Source organism: Carica papaya, chromosome 8 (genome assembly GCF_054855325.1).
Source record: "Carica papaya isolate Zhongbai chromosome 8, ASM5485532v1, whole genome shotgun sequence".
NCBI lineage: Eukaryota > Viridiplantae > Streptophyta > Magnoliopsida > Brassicales > Caricaceae > Carica > Carica papaya.
Window position 1 is genome coordinate 7,438,642 of NC_142316.1, and position 18,252 is coordinate 7,456,893.

General features: G+C 40.6%; 1 pseudogene; it reads right to left on the reverse strand.

Moving 5' to 3' along the window:
• The window catches only part of LOC148240425 (putative LRR receptor-like serine/threonine-protein kinase At1g67720), a 55,929-nt pseudogene extending 37,948 nt beyond the window's left edge, over positions 1–17,981 (reverse strand).
• Between the last annotated feature and the right edge of the window lie 271 nt (positions 17,982–18,252).

Sequence of the window (18,252 nt, forward strand, 5' to 3'; positions counted from 1 at the left end):
TTTGCCTACAACATAATTACAGAAGGAAATTTAATATGTGAGACCAAGTTCATGCATGTAATAATATCATATTTCAAAACTATTAGAACATAAAAACTTGTAATTAAAAGTCCACATAGAAAATGGAACTCTTCTGAACTTGTACACAACTTATATCATTTCATATTCATAGGCTATAGTTTCTTATTTAAATAACATTGGAATCTTAAGATAATCAAAAGACAAACTTCAAGTTAGAAATTTCATCGTGGATTTATTTAATGAACCTTTATGATTGTATTTACTACATTTATACATTTTTTAGTTCTCGATTTCTGATTTTATATATATTTTTTACCTAAAGTCATATTAGTTATGAAAATGAAAATAATATATAGAAAATAATAGTGAAACTATAAGTTATTTTCTTCATCATGCCATATCCTTGCTATCAATTTCAAAACCTCGTTTTTATTTTTTAGAATTATACTGCATAGAAAATAAAAACTAAAACATATTTTCATATAGTAAAATAGAACCCATATTTCTTTGGGTTTATAACTAAACTTACCCATTGGACTATGTTGTGGCAATGTACACCAAAGATTCATTAAATATAACTTCATAACCAAACATAGACTCAAGAAGAATAACACTAAAGCTTATACACATCACTCTTGTCTATTAATTGCTGCAAGATATAATACCTACATACCATATAAAATTTAATTAATTTAATGTGGCCAAGACATTTGATCCACTTGGCAAATCTTTTATGAGATAGTCTCCTGCTATTCACAATAAATCAAATCTTCACATAAATTTATATAGTATGACCTACTTACATTGTCAAAAAAGTAAATTAACAAAGTAGTGAAAAATCCGACAACAAAATGACAAAGCAAAATACTAGCTATCTCTGGTACAAGAAATGATCAAATAATAAAAAATACTAATCACAATCCAAATGCTCATAACTTGAAAGAACATGTCTGGAAGAAGAATATAATGGTAGACGAACCACCATTTTTTTAACTCCCCTATTGTAACGACTCCGGAATTCCAAAAAATAAAATAAATCATAAATTAAGTGCAAAAAGTAAAATGATTAGTTAGGGTTTACATTCCTTATACAATAACTTAAAGTACCAAATAGTGCTACGAACATTATCATTTTTAAAGCAAATACAAAAATTAAGGAAATAAACGAAAAATAAATAAAACTGGTATCATACTCGCAATCCTCTTGTGGATCGAGCTCTAGATCCTGCTCCTCTTGATTTGAAATGATTAAATAAGGAATGAGCTACACTAGCCCAATAAGAATATCACGCTACTCACCGACACAGAAATGAAGGTCGGTAGAAAAATAAAAAATAACTAATAGAGCTCTTAATTAAACAAATGTATTTATCATAAGTAAAATCTTTTACCATCTATTACCGTAGTAAAATTTATAAAACAACTTATAGAGAAAATAACATAACACAGATCATGATTTTATATGTAATCGATTTGAACAATAATTTTATCATTTTATCAGTCTACTGGTATCTATGGGGGTTCATAGGGATGTCTCTCCAACGTGTGAACTCTTTTCTTTAACATTTTAAATTAACAGGTCGTCCCTATACCCCGTCCGGTATGAGTGTCAAACTACTAAATCTCAATATCTCGTTTGGTATGAGAGTGAAACGGGTCGTCCTCATATCCCGTCCGATATGAGGCAACGTTCATGGTAGGGTTCCCTATGTACCATGTCTGTCCACCAGCTCCTAGAATATCCAGTAAGCCTGTCGTTTCATCCATTCACTTAATCACGCAATTTCTCGTTTTCTTTTAATCTCTATTTTTTCTATTTAATCGTAAATACATAAAACAACCAATACATGCATTCAAAGCTATGAAATCGACCAATCAGATACCAATCATGCATTCAAACTATAAAAATAATCAACAGAAACAACAGTAGATAATTTTCTATTTTAACTCTATTAATAATCTGTAATTAATTATGGATATTTTCTAAATTGTACAAAACACCGTATTATTTTTAATTTGACTTTAATTTCATAACAGAGAATAGAGTGAGAAATTTTTACTCAATTCGATGTCCGAAAAGTGAAACTTGTTGACGACGCCTACCGGCGGTCCCCAGATTCTTTGAACTTTTATTCGGGGATTAAAATGTGCTATAAGTACCTAAAAAAATCCCAAAAATAGTGTCAGAACCCCTTTTTGGCCACTTCCGACACAGTGGCTACGTCGTGCTCCGGCGACGGCGCTGCCACTCGCGGCGGCGATCCGCCTCGAGTTGGCTATTTTTGACCGTTTTCGACCGAATTCGACCGATTTTGCATTAATCCTTGCGAGAAAATGCATTAAGGGGGCTCGATTAGCCCAAAAAAATGAAAAACTGAAATTCACCTGCGGTGGGGCTCTCCGGTGCGGCGGCTCCGCCGACTCACTTTTACGGTTGGGTGTTTTGCTTCAGTCAACCTGTAGAGAAGGTAACGGTGATCACAACGGTAGAAAAATTTCGCATAAAGGGCCTCATCAGAGGCCATTTTTAAAATTTCCTGCGGTGGCACCGCTGGGTTTTGCCTACAGTTTTCGGCCAATCCGCCAGTCTTTTAGCTCTAATTTGTCCATGGGGTTTTTTAAAGAATTTCGAGCAAAGGGAGAAGTTTTTACCTCTTTTGGCAGTCGAAAGTGGCTTCGGCGCTGCGGCGGGTGGTAGCAGCTCTCCTTCCAGGCGGCTGGGTCTTCTTCTCCAGCGAGAGTGTCTGGCAGCTAGGGTTAAGGTTTGGCATGAATAGGGTTATTTATATCCATCTCCTTTTAATATGGATCGTCCATCACGTTTGATCTAAACTGTCCGATCGCAATTAAATAGAAAGTAGATCTGCACCGTTGATCACGTTTAAATTTGACTCGTCCGATCACGTCTGGGAGTACATGCATTTAGGCCATCCGTGCGCACGGGAATAAATCTGGGTCGTCCGATCGCGGGCACACGGATTGCCCGCGTGGCACCGCATTAGCATTCGTTGCCACGCAGTGCGTTCTGGTTTGTCGGAGCTGATGACCAGGCATCTTACGTGATACAACTTTTGTAAACTGTATTTTGACCCCCCAATTTTCAATTTCATCCTCCTTCAAATTTTCATCATTTTTACACTAAATTAAAATTTAAAAAATTTAAAAAATTATATTTACAAATTAATTTAAATTACATAAGAAATTAATTTGCGCATTACAACTCTCCCCCCTAAAAGAAATTTAGTCCCTCAAATTTGTCTCTCTCGCTCTCAATCAAACAGTTATAGATATTGGCAATGGCTGAAGTAGCCCACCTAGGCATTGATACTTTCTCTTGACCTGCTGACAAATCGAATACTTAGAAACAAAGTCAGCTATGTAACACCCAAAATTTTCTTTTATTTTATTTTTATTTTATTTTAATTTTATTATAATTTTGTCTAATTTTTTTTATTTTAATAATTAATCTATAAGGTTTTAATTTAATTTAATTTAATTTAACAGAAATAAAAATAATAATAATAATAATATGGGGTAAAATTATTTTTGAGATTTAATTAAAATTGATTTTGGAAAAAATGGGTAAAAATTTGAATTCTGGAGGTGTTTTTGAAAAGAAAATCGAAAATCGGGGGGTCAAAATGCAATTTAAAAAAATAGTGCCATGTCAGCAGCCGAGTCAGCAGCCCCGGCCAACCAGGACACGCCACGTGGAAGGGACGCTGACGCGGGAAGCCACGCGGGACAAAGACACGTGAGCGATCCGTGTGCACGCGATCAGACGACCCAGATCAAAAGAGCGCATGGACGGCCCAGATCTCACGTGTGCGGACGGCCCTAATCGCATCGCGATGGACGGTCCATATTTATTTCAATTTAATCGTGATCAGACGGTCCAGATTAAATCATGATGGACGACTCAGATTAAAAGAAAAGGTTATAAATAATCGCATCCACACCCAACCCCAAACCCTAGCCGCCAGAACCCTCTCCGGAGAAGACGACCCAGCCACCGGAGGAACCACCCGCCGCCACCCGCCGCCGCACCGGAGGATTTTTCGGTCGCCAAACGAGTTAAAATTTCTCCCTTTGGCTCGTTTTTCGATGCTGAACCTCCCTGTGGCTAAATCGAAGTCAAACCACCGGCCAATTGGCTGGAAAAAACCACCGAAGTCCAACGCCGCCGCCGCCGCGGGTTTCCTCAATTTTTGCCTCCGATGAGGCCCTTCCTGGTTCCTGTTCGATGTAATTTTTATACCACTGTGACCACCGTCCTTTTCTCTACAGGTTGACTGGAGCAAAACACCAAATCGCAACTCGTGCCAGAGGAGCCGCCACACCTGAGAACTTCACCGCCGGTAAGTCTTAATTTTCTCAAATTTTTTGGCCCACCGAGGGCCCAAGGGGTGTTTTATCACAGGAACAAATGCAAATTTGGCCGAATCCGGCCGAAAACGGCCAACCCGAGTTTATGGGGAGTTTATGTGTTTTGGCACCCATACCGAACGGAGTATGGGGATGGCCCTGGAATTAAGTTATTAATGTGAATGGTTCACGTGTAGCGGGGACCCCCTATGGATCCCCATAGATACTAGTAGGCTGATAAAAGAGGAAATTTGTTGTCTGATGATTGAAATAAAAAAGCATTATATGTGTTATGTTACAGAGTGTGCATGATGTTATGATGTTTATGATGTTATTGTTTCTCATAAGTTGTGTTCATGAATCTCACTGAGGTAAGTGGACAGTAAAAGTTTTTATTATTGATAAATGAGTTTGTTATAAATTATGCTCCATTGGTTCTTTTTTTTTTCTACCAACCTTTACTTCTGTGACAGTGAGATAGTGTGATGTCTTTACTGGGCTAGTGTACCTCATTTCTTACTTAATCATTTCAGATCAGGAGGACCTGGTTCCCGAGCCCGTTCTGCAGGAAGACGGCGAGTAGAAGCCTAAGAATTTATTAGTTTTCTTTATAGTATTCATTCATAGTATTTCATTTAGTTAGTTTATTCTTTCATACGTTTAATTGGTTTTGGTATTGTGTAAGGGATGTTAATCATAATCTATTTTATTTCGCTTCCGCACTTAGAATAAATTTATACATTCCCTTTTTATTTTCGGGGACGTTACAGTTGGTATCAGAGCTGCATTCCTCGGACTCGTCCCTTACACAATAATATTTAGAGAAATACCAACCGATTAATTGTTACTCAACCCTTCCTTGTGAAATGTAGGTGCAGAGAGATGAGGAGAGGGAGACCCCCACAAAACCGAGCAGCCCGGGATGATTCACTTCGGGAAGATGTTGACAGAATATTTGAGATACTCGAAAGGATCATTTCTGCTTAGCAAGGTCAAGAGGAGAGAAGGGAATTACCCGACCCTCCTCCACTACCACAATTTGAGCCACCGCTGCAGCAAGCGAATCCCGAGCCACCCCCGCAAGAGCTTGCTCCTCCACAATAACACCCAGCACCACCACAGCAGTATAATCCGGTGCCTCAGCCACAGTATTGCCCGGCACTGCCACAGTATAATCCGGTGCCCCCACTATATCAGTAAGTGCCACCACAGGGCCCCCCAGTCTATCCTCACCCCGGCCTAGTCCCTCTTCCACGGGACCCACCTCCCTTCCTGATTGACCCGTGCTACGTAGAGAGGTACATGAGATTAAACCCTTTGACTTTTGCAGGGGAGTCCTCTTTCGAAGATGCCCAGTACTAGTTGGTGGAGACAGAGAAGGCTTTCAAGACCTTAGGAGTGGTTCTTGAGCATAGGGTTACTCTTGCTTCTTACATGCTAATGGGGGAAGCAGATCGTTAGTGGGAGCTCAAGCAGACCACCCTGTCTACGCCAGTCACTTGGGAGCAGTTCTTAGCAACCTTTCATGCGGAGTACCTCCCCGAGCACATCCGACATTTAAAGGAGATGGAGTTTGTTCAGCTGGTCCAGGGAAACATGACGGTGTCGGAATATGCTCGTAAGTTCCTAGAGCTGGGTCGATACTCCCCTGAGAAATTGATGGATGAGGGCAGAAAGGCCAGGAGGTTCTAGTGGGGCCTCCGCCTAGAGATCAAGCGGCACTTATTGGTACTAGAGCTCAAGACATATTTAGTCGTTCTGGCAAAGGCACAAATCGTGGAGATGAGTTTCAACACCCTTTCCCAGTCAACAGGGAGTCACAGGCCATCGGCTCCACCCTGCAGACCAGTACCTACTGCGCCTGTCCAACAAAATAAGAGGCCCAGACCGGCGATCCAGGCTCCCCCTCAAGCTCCAGGGGCAGCACGTGGCAAGATCTGTCAGCACTGCGGCAGGGATCACGGGGACCGACCATGCTATCGCCTCAACAACACCTGTCGCATATGTGGTAGTGCCCAGCACTATGCGAGAGAGTGCCCGAGGAACCAGAACCAAGAAAGACCTCCTTTTCAGGGCAGAGTTTACAACCTCACACAACAGGATGCCGATGCCGACCCGAACTTGGTACATCGTATGTACACTATCTGTGACCATATTACTCATGTTTTATTTGACACTGGTGCATCGTATTCATTTGTTTCACATGTTTTTGCATCCAAACTTAATGTATCACCTGATAAACTTGATTAAATGTCGTTTGTGTCTACTGTTGGGGGTGAAACACTATTCGGGGAAGTTGTCTACAGGGCTTGAACCATGGAGATAGCAAATAGGAAACTGAGTGTAGACCTAATAGGGTTAGACACGGGGGATTTTGATGTAATTTGAGGGATGGATTGGCTAGCGGCATATCACGCCACCATAGATTGCTTTAACAAGAAGGTTGTATTTAATCCTCCTAATGAGGAGCCATTTACAAATTACTAAAATCATTTGATACTTATTCCTTGATGGCAAGTTTTCTTAATTTTCAAGTACTTTAACCTTACTATTTTCTCTAACTAGGCAAGCACAAGAAGGAAATTTGTATCCAAGAGATTCCAGTCGTCCAAGACTTTCCAGATATGTTTCCGGACAAACTGCCCGGACTGCCAGTGGATAGGAAAGTTGAGTTCATTATAGACCTACAACCAGGCACCCAGCCCATTTCGGTTGCTCCTTACCGCATGAGCCACGTTGAGATGGAAGAGCTGAGGAAACAGATCACTGAATTGCAATATAGTTGTTTTATTAGACACAGTGTGTCTCCTTGGGGTGCCAGAGTCACGTTTGCCAGAAAGGGAGATGGAACGTTGAGACTGTGTATTGATTATAGAGGATTGAACAATGTCACAATCAAGAACAAATTTCCCCTCCCCAGAATTGATGACCTCTTCAATCAGCTACAGGGTACGCAGGTCTTCTTCAAAATAGACTTGCGATCAGGTTACCATCAGGTGAAAATAAGAACAGAAGAAATCCCCAAAAACGGCCTTTCGAACCAAGTACGGACACTATGAGTTCCTTGTCATGCCATTTGGGCTAACCAACGCCCCGGTCATCTTTATGGATCTGATGAACAGGGTCTTCAGAGAATTCTTGGATCAATTTGTTATTGTGTTCACCGATGACATCTTGGTCTACTCAAAAAGCAGAGAAGAGCATGCTCATCATCTAACCCAAGTTTTGCAGATCCTCAGAAAAAAAAAAGTTATATGCAAATTTGAGTAAGTGTGGATTCTGGCTTGAGCAGACCACCTTCCTAGGACACATCATATCGAAAGAAGGATTATCAGTAAATCCCAAAAAGGTTGAAGCGGTACTTGGCTGGGAGAAGTTGACATCAGTTAAGAAGATCCGTAGCTTCTTGGGAATGGCAGGTTATTACCGCAGGTTCGTCGAGGAATTCTCTAGTCTAGCGGCTCCCCTAACCCGACTCACAAAAAAGAATGCCAAGTTTGAGTGGAATGAGGACTGTGAGAGAAATTTTTCAAAATTAAAGGAGCGGCTGACCACTGCACCCGTACTAGCCTTACCGAGTGGATCGAGGGGATATACGATTTATAGTGATGCCTCCTATCTAGGCCTGGGTTGTATCCTGATGCAGCATGAGAAGGTCATAGCCTATGGGTCCAGACAGTTAAAGAATCATGAGAAGAATTACCCCACCCATGACTTGGAACTTGCCGCAATCATACACGCCTTGAAAACCTAGCGCCATTATTTATACGGAGAGACCTTCCAGATCTATACCTATCATAAGAGTCTGAAGCACATATTCACTTAAAAGGATCTCAAGATGCGTCAGAGAATGTGGATGGAACTCCTTAAATACTATGATTGTGATATCTTGTATCATCCGGGTAAGGGCAACGTGGTGGCAGATGTCCTAAGCAGGAAAAGTACAGGTATCTTAGCCCATTTAATGGTTTCAGAACGCAGGCAAATTGGGGCCACACAACAGGTTCGGCTTCAGGACCTGAAGAGAGTCGTATGTTTAGGCCATCTGACCGTCCAACTTGAGTTAATACAGAGAATAAGGGAAGCCCAGTCAGTCGACCCCGCCCTAGTAGCCCGTAAGAATGATGCAAAACAGGAAGCGAGCTCAGAATTTCGAGTCTCTACCGATGGGTTACTCCAGTTTTAGGACAGGGTGTATGTCCCCGATAATAGTGAGTTAAAGAGAGATATCATGACAGAGTCCCATAACTCTAAGTTTACCATGCATCCTGGAAGCACCAAAATATACCAAAGCATGCGACCTCAGTTTTGGTGGAATGGGATGAAGAGGGACATAGCTGACTTTGTATCTAAATGCTTGGTATGTCAGCAGGTCAAGGCAGAGCATCAACGCCCAGGAGGGTTACTTCAGCCCTTACTGATCCCGGAGTGGAAGTGGAAACATATCGCCATAGACTTCGTAACAGGATTACCCAAAACACATTTAGGACATGACGCCATCTGGGTAATTTTTGACCGGCTTACCAAGTCTTCCCACTTCCTAGCCATCAAAATGACCGATCCCTTGGACAAGTTGGCAAGAATGTATATCCGGAAAATAGTCAGATTGCATGGAGTTCTAGTGACAGTGATATCCGGCAGGGACCCCTGGTTCACTTCTCGGTTTTGGAGTAGCTTTCAGCAGCCATGGGAACAAAGTTATCTCTCAGTACTGCTTTCCATCCTCAAACTGATGGACAGTCAGAAAGGACAATCCGTACACTTGAGGATATGCTTCGAGCTTGCGTCCTTGACTCTGGGGGACATTGGGACGACCATCTACCCCTGATAGAATTTGCCTACAACAATAGCTACCAAGCAAGCATTGGCATGGCTCTGTATGAGGCGTTATATGGGTTCCCATGCAGATCACTGATTTGTTGGGAAGAAGTGGGCAACAGAAAATTATTCAGCCCGGAGTTGGTGGAGGAGACCACGTCTAAAATAGTTAAAATCAGAAAGAACATTCAGACGGCTCAAAGCAGGCAGAAGACTTATGCGGACACTCGGAGGAGAGAATTAGCAATTGAACAAGGCGACTGGGTATTTCTTAAGGTCACTCATTTCAAAGGAATTAGCAGGTTCGGCATGAGGGGAAAACTGAACCCCCGATTTATTGGACCATATGAAGTCTTAGACAGGATTGGTACTGCCACCTACAGACTAGCACTGCCTCCAAAGCTCTCCAAGGTCCACAATGTGTTCTACGCATCCATGCTACGTAAGTACAACCCGGACCCCTCTCATGTCTTGGCTCATGAACCGCTTTCACTCCAAGAGGACTTATCTTATAAGGAAGTACCAGTCGGTATCACGGACCGAAAGAGCAGAATACTCCGCAACCAGAAAATATCATTTGTAAAGTTAGTGTGGCAGAACCACTCACCAATGGAGGCTACTTGGGAGTTAGAATCAGACTTTAGAGCCCAGTATCCCCATTTGTTCGACCAAGAGGGGGGAAAGTTGTAACACCCAAAACTTTTCTTTTATTTTATTTTTATTTTATTGGAATTTTGTCTAATTTTGTTTTATTTTAATAATTAATCTATAAAGTTTTAATTTAATTTAATAGAAATAATAATAATAATAATAATAATAATAATAAAATGGGATAAAATTATTTTTGGGATTTAATTGAAATTGATTTTGAAAAAAAGGGGTGACAATTTGGATTCTGTAGGTGTTTTTGAAAAGAAAATCGAAAACCGGGGGATCAAAACGTAATTTAAAAAAATAGAGCCACGTCAGCAGCTCCGGCCAAACAGGACACGCCGCGTGGCAGGGACGCTAACGCGGGAAGCCACGCGGGATAGAGACATGTGGGCGATTTGCGTGCGTGCGATCGGACAGCCCAGATCCGTTCCCGCACGCACGGACGGCCCAGATTTGATCACGCACGGACGGCGCAGATTGCATCGCGATGGACGGTCCAGATTTATTTCCAATTTAATCGTGATCGAACGACCCAGATTAAATCATAATGGACGGTTCATATTAAAAGGGGAAGGTTATAAATAATCGCATCCACACCCAACCCCAAACCCTAGCCGCCAGAACCCTCACTGGAGAAGACGACCAAGCCACCGGAGGAATCGGTCGCCGCCACCCCCTGCCGCGCCGGACGATTTTTCAGCCGCTAAATGGGGTAAAATTTCTCCCCTTGGCTCCTCGGCCGTAGCGAAATTCAGAAATTGGCCGAAAGGGCCCTAGGTCTGATTTGGGGTTTTTTGGGGACATATGCAGGAACTAGAAGTGTGTTTCAGTTTCCGGAAAAAACTTCAGGGAATCTAGAGATTGCCCGTAGGCGTAGTGAGAATCCAATTTCAAACTCCGAAACAAGTAAACATCCCTCACCTTATTTCCTATCACGGTATTAAAGCTTAATAAATGATAAAACAGTATTTTATGAATTAATAGATATATATATAATTAATTAAGATTGCTAATGGGGCCCGAACCTGATGTATTTGTCGGTCAGTTCTTATTTGATTTATTTTATAGTCTAAATGCAGTGTAGTATCTGATTTGTTTATTTTATGGCTTCGTATGCATGATTCACTATTTAATTTATTATGGTTTGATTAGTGTGAACCCGATGTTGTGTTGCCTTATTTGGTGTCCATTACTGGTTTACGTGTTTATGTTTGATTGAATAATTGAGATTAAGAAAAAATAGAAAAAGGTATGTGAATTGATAAATGGATAATGTCGACAGCCTGACTAGATATCTTAGGAGATAGTGGACAGACCGGGTCCATAGGGAACCCTACCGGGAACATGGTCTCTCATATCGAACGGGGTATGGAGAGTTTATGTGTTTTGACGCCCATACCGGACGGGGTATGGGGATGGCCCGTTTCACTCTTATACCAGACGGGGTATTGAGGTTTATGGTTTTGGTGCTCATACCGGACAGGGTATGGGGACGGCCCTGGAATTAAGTTATTAATGTGAATGGTTCACGTGTAGCAGGGACACACTATAGATCCCCATGGATACTAGTAGGCTGATAAAAGAGGAAATTTGTTTTCTGATGATTGAAATAAAAAAGCATGATGTGTGTTATGTTACAGAGTGTGCATGATGTTATGATGTTTATGATGTTATTGTTTCTCATAAGTTGTGTTCATGAATCTCACTGAGGTAAGTGGACAGTAAAGGTTTTTATTACTGATAAATGAGTTTGTTATAAATTATGCTCCATTGGTTCTTTTTTTTTCTACCAACTTTTACTTCTGTGACAGTGAGATAGTGTGATGTCTTTACTGGACTAGTGTAGCTCATTCCTTACTTAATCATTTCATATCAGGAGGACTTGATTCCCGAGCCCGTTCTACAGGAAGACGGCGAGTAGAAGCATAAGAATTTATTAGTTTTCCTTATAGTATTCATTCATAGTATTTCCTTTAGTTAGTTTATTCTTTCATACGTTTAATTAGTTTTGGTTATTGTGTAAGGGATGTTAATCATAATCTATTTTATTTCGCTTCCGCACTTAGAATAAATTTATACATTCCCTTTTTATTTTCGGGGACGTTACAAGCTATATCTCTTTGCATTCCGTTCTACCAAAATTGGAGTCGCATACTTTGATACATCTTAGTACTTTTGGGATGCATGACAAACTTTGAGATGTGGGCCTCTGTCATGATGTCCCTTTTCAACTCACTGTCACCTAGAACACACCCCATGTCCTGAAATCTGAGTAACCCATCGGTAGAGACTTGAAATTATGAATCAACTCCCTGTTCTGCATCTTTCTTGAGGGCTGCTAGGGTGGAATCGGTGGACTCAGCTTCCTTTATTCTCTGGATTAACTCAGGTTGAACAGTCAGGTGGTCCAAACATATGACTCTCTTCATGTCTTAAAGTCATACCTGTTGTGCGGCCCCTATCTGCCTGCATTCTAAAACTATCAAATGAGCTAATGTACTTGCACTTTTCCTGTTCAATGTGTCGACTACCACGTTGCCTTACCCAGATGATACAAGATGTCGCAATTATAGTCCTCGAGGATTTCTATCTACCTTCTCTGATGCATGTTGAGATCCTTTTGATTGAATATGTGTTTCAAGCTCTTATTATCAGTATAGATCTGAAAGGTCTCCCCATACAAGTAATGGCGCTAAATCTTCAAGGCGTGGATGATTGCAGCCAGTTCTAAGTCATGGGTGGGGTAGTTTTTCTCATGAATCTTCAACTGCCTGGACTCGTAAGCTATGATCTTCCCATACTGCATTAAAACACAATCTAACCCTAGGTAGGAGGCATCATTATACACTGTATATCCACCTGATCCGCTCGGCAAGGCTAACATAGGTGCGGTAGTCAACCATCTCTTTAATTCTGAAAAACTTCTTTCACAGTCCTCGTTCCATTCAAATTTGACATTCTTCTTTGTGAGTCAAGTCAGATGAGCAGTTAGGCTAGAAAACCCTTCAACAAACCTGCAGTAATAAACTGACATCCCCAGAAAGCTACGAATCTCCTTAACCGATGTCAATCTTTCCCAGCCGAGCACTGCTTCAAATTTTTTGGGGTTCACCGACACTCCATCTTTTGATATGATTTGCCCTATGAAGGTAGTCTACTCAATCCAGAATCCACACATGCTCAATTTTGCATACAACTTTTTCTCTCTAAGAACCTGCAAAACCTTAGTCATATGGTAAGTGTGTTCCTCTCTACTTTTTGAATAATCTAAGATATCATCGATGAATACAATGACGAACTGATCTAAGAATTGTCTGAAAACTCTGTTTATCAAGTTCATGAAGATGGCTGGAGTGTTGGTTAGTCCAAATGGCATGACCAGGAACTCATAATGTCCGTACTTGGTTCCAAAGGCTGTTTTGGGAACGTCTTCTACCCTGATCCTTATCTGATGGTGACCTGAATGCAGGTCTATCTTGGAGAAGACATGGACACTCTGCAACTAATCAAAAATGTCATCGATCCTGGGGAAGGGGTACTTATTCTTAATCATGACCATGTTCAGGCCTCTGTAGTCGTTACATAACCTCAACGTCCCATCTCCCTTTCTTGCAACTATGACTCTAGCATCCCAAGGAGACATACTATTTCAGATGAATCTACTGTCCTACAATTCAGTGATCTGTTTTCTCAGTTCCTCCATCTCAACACGACTCATGCAGTAAGGAGCAACCGAAATAGGCTGGGAGCCTGGCTAAAGGTCTATGGTGAATTCGACTTCTCTGTCCACTGGCAGTCCAAATAGTTCATCCGGAAAAACATCTTAAAAGTCTTGGACAATTGGAATCTATTGAATACAAATTTATTTCTTAGATTTGCCTAGTTAGAGAAAATAGTTGGGTTAAAGTACTTGATAATAAGAGAATTTTTCATGAGGAAAACAAATGTTAAAGAATTTTATTAATTTGTAAATGACTCCTTATTAGGAGGGTTGAATACAACCTTCTTGCTAAAATAATCTATGGTGGCGTGATATGCCACTAACCAGTTCATTTCTAATATTACATCAAAGTCCCTTGTGTCAATCTCTATTAGGTCCACACTCAATTTTTTATCTGTTATATCTATGACACAGGCTCTGTATACAACTTTTTCTAGTAGTGTCCTACTCCCATAAGTAGACACAAACAACACAGAATCAAGTTTTTCAGATAATACACTTAATTTTGATGCAAAAACAAGTGAAACAAATAAATGCGATGCAACAGTATCAATCAAAATATGAGCAGGATGGTTACAGATAGTGTACGTACCCTGTACCACGTCCGAATCAGCTTCGGCATCCTATTGAATAAGGTTGTAAGCCCTACCCTAGATAGGAGGTATGACTTAGTTCTGGTTCCTCGGGCACTTCCTTGCATAATGTTGCGCACTACTGCATATGCGGCTGGTATTTTTGAGGCAACTGCAGGGTTGATCCCCATGATCCTTACCACAGTGCTGACAGGTCTTACCGCGCCCTACTACTGAAACCTAAGGAGGACCATGAGTTATCAGCCTGGGTCTCCTGTTCTGTTGAACAAGTGCAGTAGGTACTGGTCTGTGGTGTGGAGCCGAGAGCCTAAGGTTCCTTACTGCTGGAGGAAATGTGCGAAGGTTCCTCTCCACCAACTGTGTCTTGGCCACGACAGCCGAGTAAGTGTTGAACTCAAGCACAAACAACTACTATCTGATCTCAAGACGGAGACCCCACTCGAATCTTCTAGCCTTCCTGCCTTCATATGTCATGGTCTCTAAAGAATACCAACCCAACTCTAGGAACTTGAGAGCATATTCTGATACAGTCATGTCCCCCTGGACCAAGTATGTAAACTCTATTTCCTTCAGATGTCAAAGATGCTCTAGAAGGTACTCTGCATGAAAGGCCGTCAGGAACTGTTCCCAAGTGATTGGAAAGGGCAGTGTGGCCTGCTTGAGTTACCACCAGTGGCCCGTTTTTCCTACCAGCATATAGGTAGCAAGGATGACTTTCTATTCAGAAGTCACCTAAAACATCTTAAAGGCCTTCTCTGTCTCAGCTAACCAGTACTCGACCTCTTCAAATGAGGATCCCCCTACAAAAGTATATGGATTTAGTCTTTTATATATCTCTCTATATAGCCTGGGTCCATTATGGGAAGAGCTGGGTCCCGTGGAAGAGGGGCTGGACTGCGCTGAGGATGGATTGGGTGGCCCTATGGTGGTACTGAATGATACGATGGAGGCACTGGATTGTACTGTGGTGGTGCCGAGTGATGCAATTAGGGCACCGGACCATACGGTGGTGGTGTCGGGTAGTACTGTGGTTGAGGCACCAGATCATACTGTGGTGGTATCGGGTGGTACTGTGGAGGAGCAACGTCATACCGGGTGGCACTGTGGAGGAGTAGCATTATACCGGGTGGGCTCAGGACCCTCTTGCTGTAGGGGTGGCTTAACCTGTGGCAGTAGGGGAGGATCCGGTAGCTCCCTCCTTTCCTCTCAAGCCTATTGGGCAGTAATGAGTCTCTCCAACATCTCAAATAACTGATTGACATCCTCTCTAAGCGAACCCTCCTGGGCTGCTCGGTTTAGTAGGGGTCTTCCTCTCTCATCTATCTATACCTGCATTTCACAAAGAATTGTTGAGTGATAATTCATTGTTTTTGGTGTTTCCTAAGGATTTTGTGTAAGGAATGGGTTTGAAGAACGTGGCTTTGATACCAACTGTAACGACCCCAGAATTTCAAAAAAAATAAATTATAAATTAAATGCAGAAGCGAAATGATTAGTTAGGGTTTACATTCCTTACACAATAATTTAAAGTACCAAATAGTGCTACGGGAATTACTCTTTTTAAAAGAAATAAAAAAATTAAGGAAATAAACGGAAAATAAATAAAACTCGTATCCTGCTCGCAACCCTCTTGTGGATCGGGCTCTAGATCTTAGTCATCTTGATTTGAAATGGTTAAATAAGGAATAAGCTATACTAGCCTAGTAAGAAGATCACACTACTCACCGACACAGAAATAAAGGCTGGTAGAAAAATCAAAAACAACTAATGGAGCTCTTAATTAAACAAATTCATTTATCATAAACAAAATCTTTTATCATCTATTTACCGTAGTAAAATTTACAAAAAACTTATAGAGACAATAACATAACACAGATCATGATTTCATATGTAATCGATTTGAACAATAATTTTATCCTTTTATCAGCCTACTGGTATCCATTGGGGTTCATAGGGAGTTTCCCCCCAATGCATGAACCCATTCCTTTAATATTTCAAATTAACGGGTCGTCCCCATACCCCATCTGGTATGAGCACCAAATTACAAAACCTCGATACCCCATCTAGTATGAGGCAACATTCACGGTAGGGTTCCCTATGTACCCGGTCCGTCCAGCAGCTCCCAAGATATCCAATAAGGCTGTTGTTTCATCCATTCACTTAATCACGCAATTTTTCATTTTTCTTTAATCTACATTTTTTCAAATTTAACCGTAAATACATAAAACAACCAATACATGCATTCAAAGCTATGAAATCGACCAATCAGATACTAATCATGCATTCAAACCGTAAAAACAATCAATCTGTTTAAAATTGGCAGTTTCTAGCCAATCTGCCTGTCCTTTGGCTCCGATTTGGCCATGGGGGTGTTTAAAATTGAATTCCAAGTATATGAGAAAATTTTTACCTCTTTTGGCAGTTGGAAGTGGCTCCGGCGTGGCGGCGGGTGGTGGCGGCTCTCTTTCCCGGCGACTGGGTCCTTTTCTCCGGCGAGGGTGTCTAGCGGCAAGGGTTAGGGTTTGGTGTGAATAGGGTTATTTTTACCCGTCTCTTTTTAATCTGGACCGTCCATCGCATTTGATCTGAACCGTTTGATCGCGATTAAATAGGAAGTAGATCTGGATCGTTGATCACGTTTAAATCTGACCATTCGGTTTCGTCTGGGAAGTGCACGCATCTGAGCCGTCCATGCGTGCGGTAGCGAATATGGGCCTTTCCAATCGCAAGCACACAGATCGCCCACGTGGCACTACTCAACGTTTGTTGCTATGCAGCGCATTCTAGTTTATCAGAGCTGCTGACTGGGCATCCTACGTGGCATAACTTTCTTAAATTATATTTTGACCCCCAGTTTCTGATTTTTCTTTTAAAAATACTCTTAAAATCTAAATTTTCACACTTTTTTCCAAAATTGTTTTCACTTTATTCCTCTTTCAAATTTTCTTCATTTTTACACTAAATTAAAATTAAAAAAATTATATTTACAAATTAATTTAATTACATAAGAAATTAATTTGGGCATTACGCCTATTCTTATGTAGTGTTAATCATCTCAATGTAATGCTTTCTTATTTTACTTTTCCTTTTAAGCATCAAAATACAATACATATTCATATAAATCATAATCAACTCTTCTTTTAGCCTTGCTCTTTTGGTGAGATTATAGATGCCTAAGCCAAAGTTCGAAACCAACATTTTATATAATATGTCCATAACTTCAGAAATTGAGAAGGTGGTGCCAAGAGCGATCTATGCATTATGGACAGAATTTAGAGTACAAAAATCATATATGCCCATAATCATTTTGTTCTTTTTTATGTAAATTAACAGTAAGTGCACTATGTATCATATACGTATAGAAAATAGAGAAACACAACACAATTTAGTCATATCAACTGCAGTAATTAACTTTAACATAGATAAAGTAGGACATTTCAATAGAAAAGTAGCCTTACTCAAAGTCTAAATATTCGACAGTACCTTGAACTATGCTTGATACATGGGAAGCCCCATCTACTACAAATTTGGAAAGACCAAAATCTGAAACCTTTGCCCTCATATGTTTGTCTAAAAGAATATCACTAATTTTTAGATCCTTGTGGATAATAGTTGGGACACAACCAATATAAAGATACTCAATCCCTGAATAAACAAGAGAAAATAATTAATATAATTGCTCAAAGTGATAAACCTCTATATAAAAAAAGATAATTTATCCTTCAAACGCCTCTTGCAACATCTTCAGCAATCTCAAAACGTTTAATCTAGTTGATACTTTATTCATGTGTTAAAGGACATGGTGCAAAAGATTTATGAATGGGTATTTAGAGTTTATTCAATTTTTTTTTTATCGGTGGACTCACTTGCTATGAAGGTCCGGAACTTAAAAGGAAATAAAGTCATTAATTAAATGCGGAAGTGAAATGATAGAAATTAGGGTTTACATTCCTTACACAATAATTTAGAATGCCCAATAGGGTTACGGGAATATCTTTTCTAAAAGAAATTACGAAAATCAAGGAAATAAACAAAAAGCCAATAATTGAGTATTCTAGGACGACTTTCACTAGTTTTTGA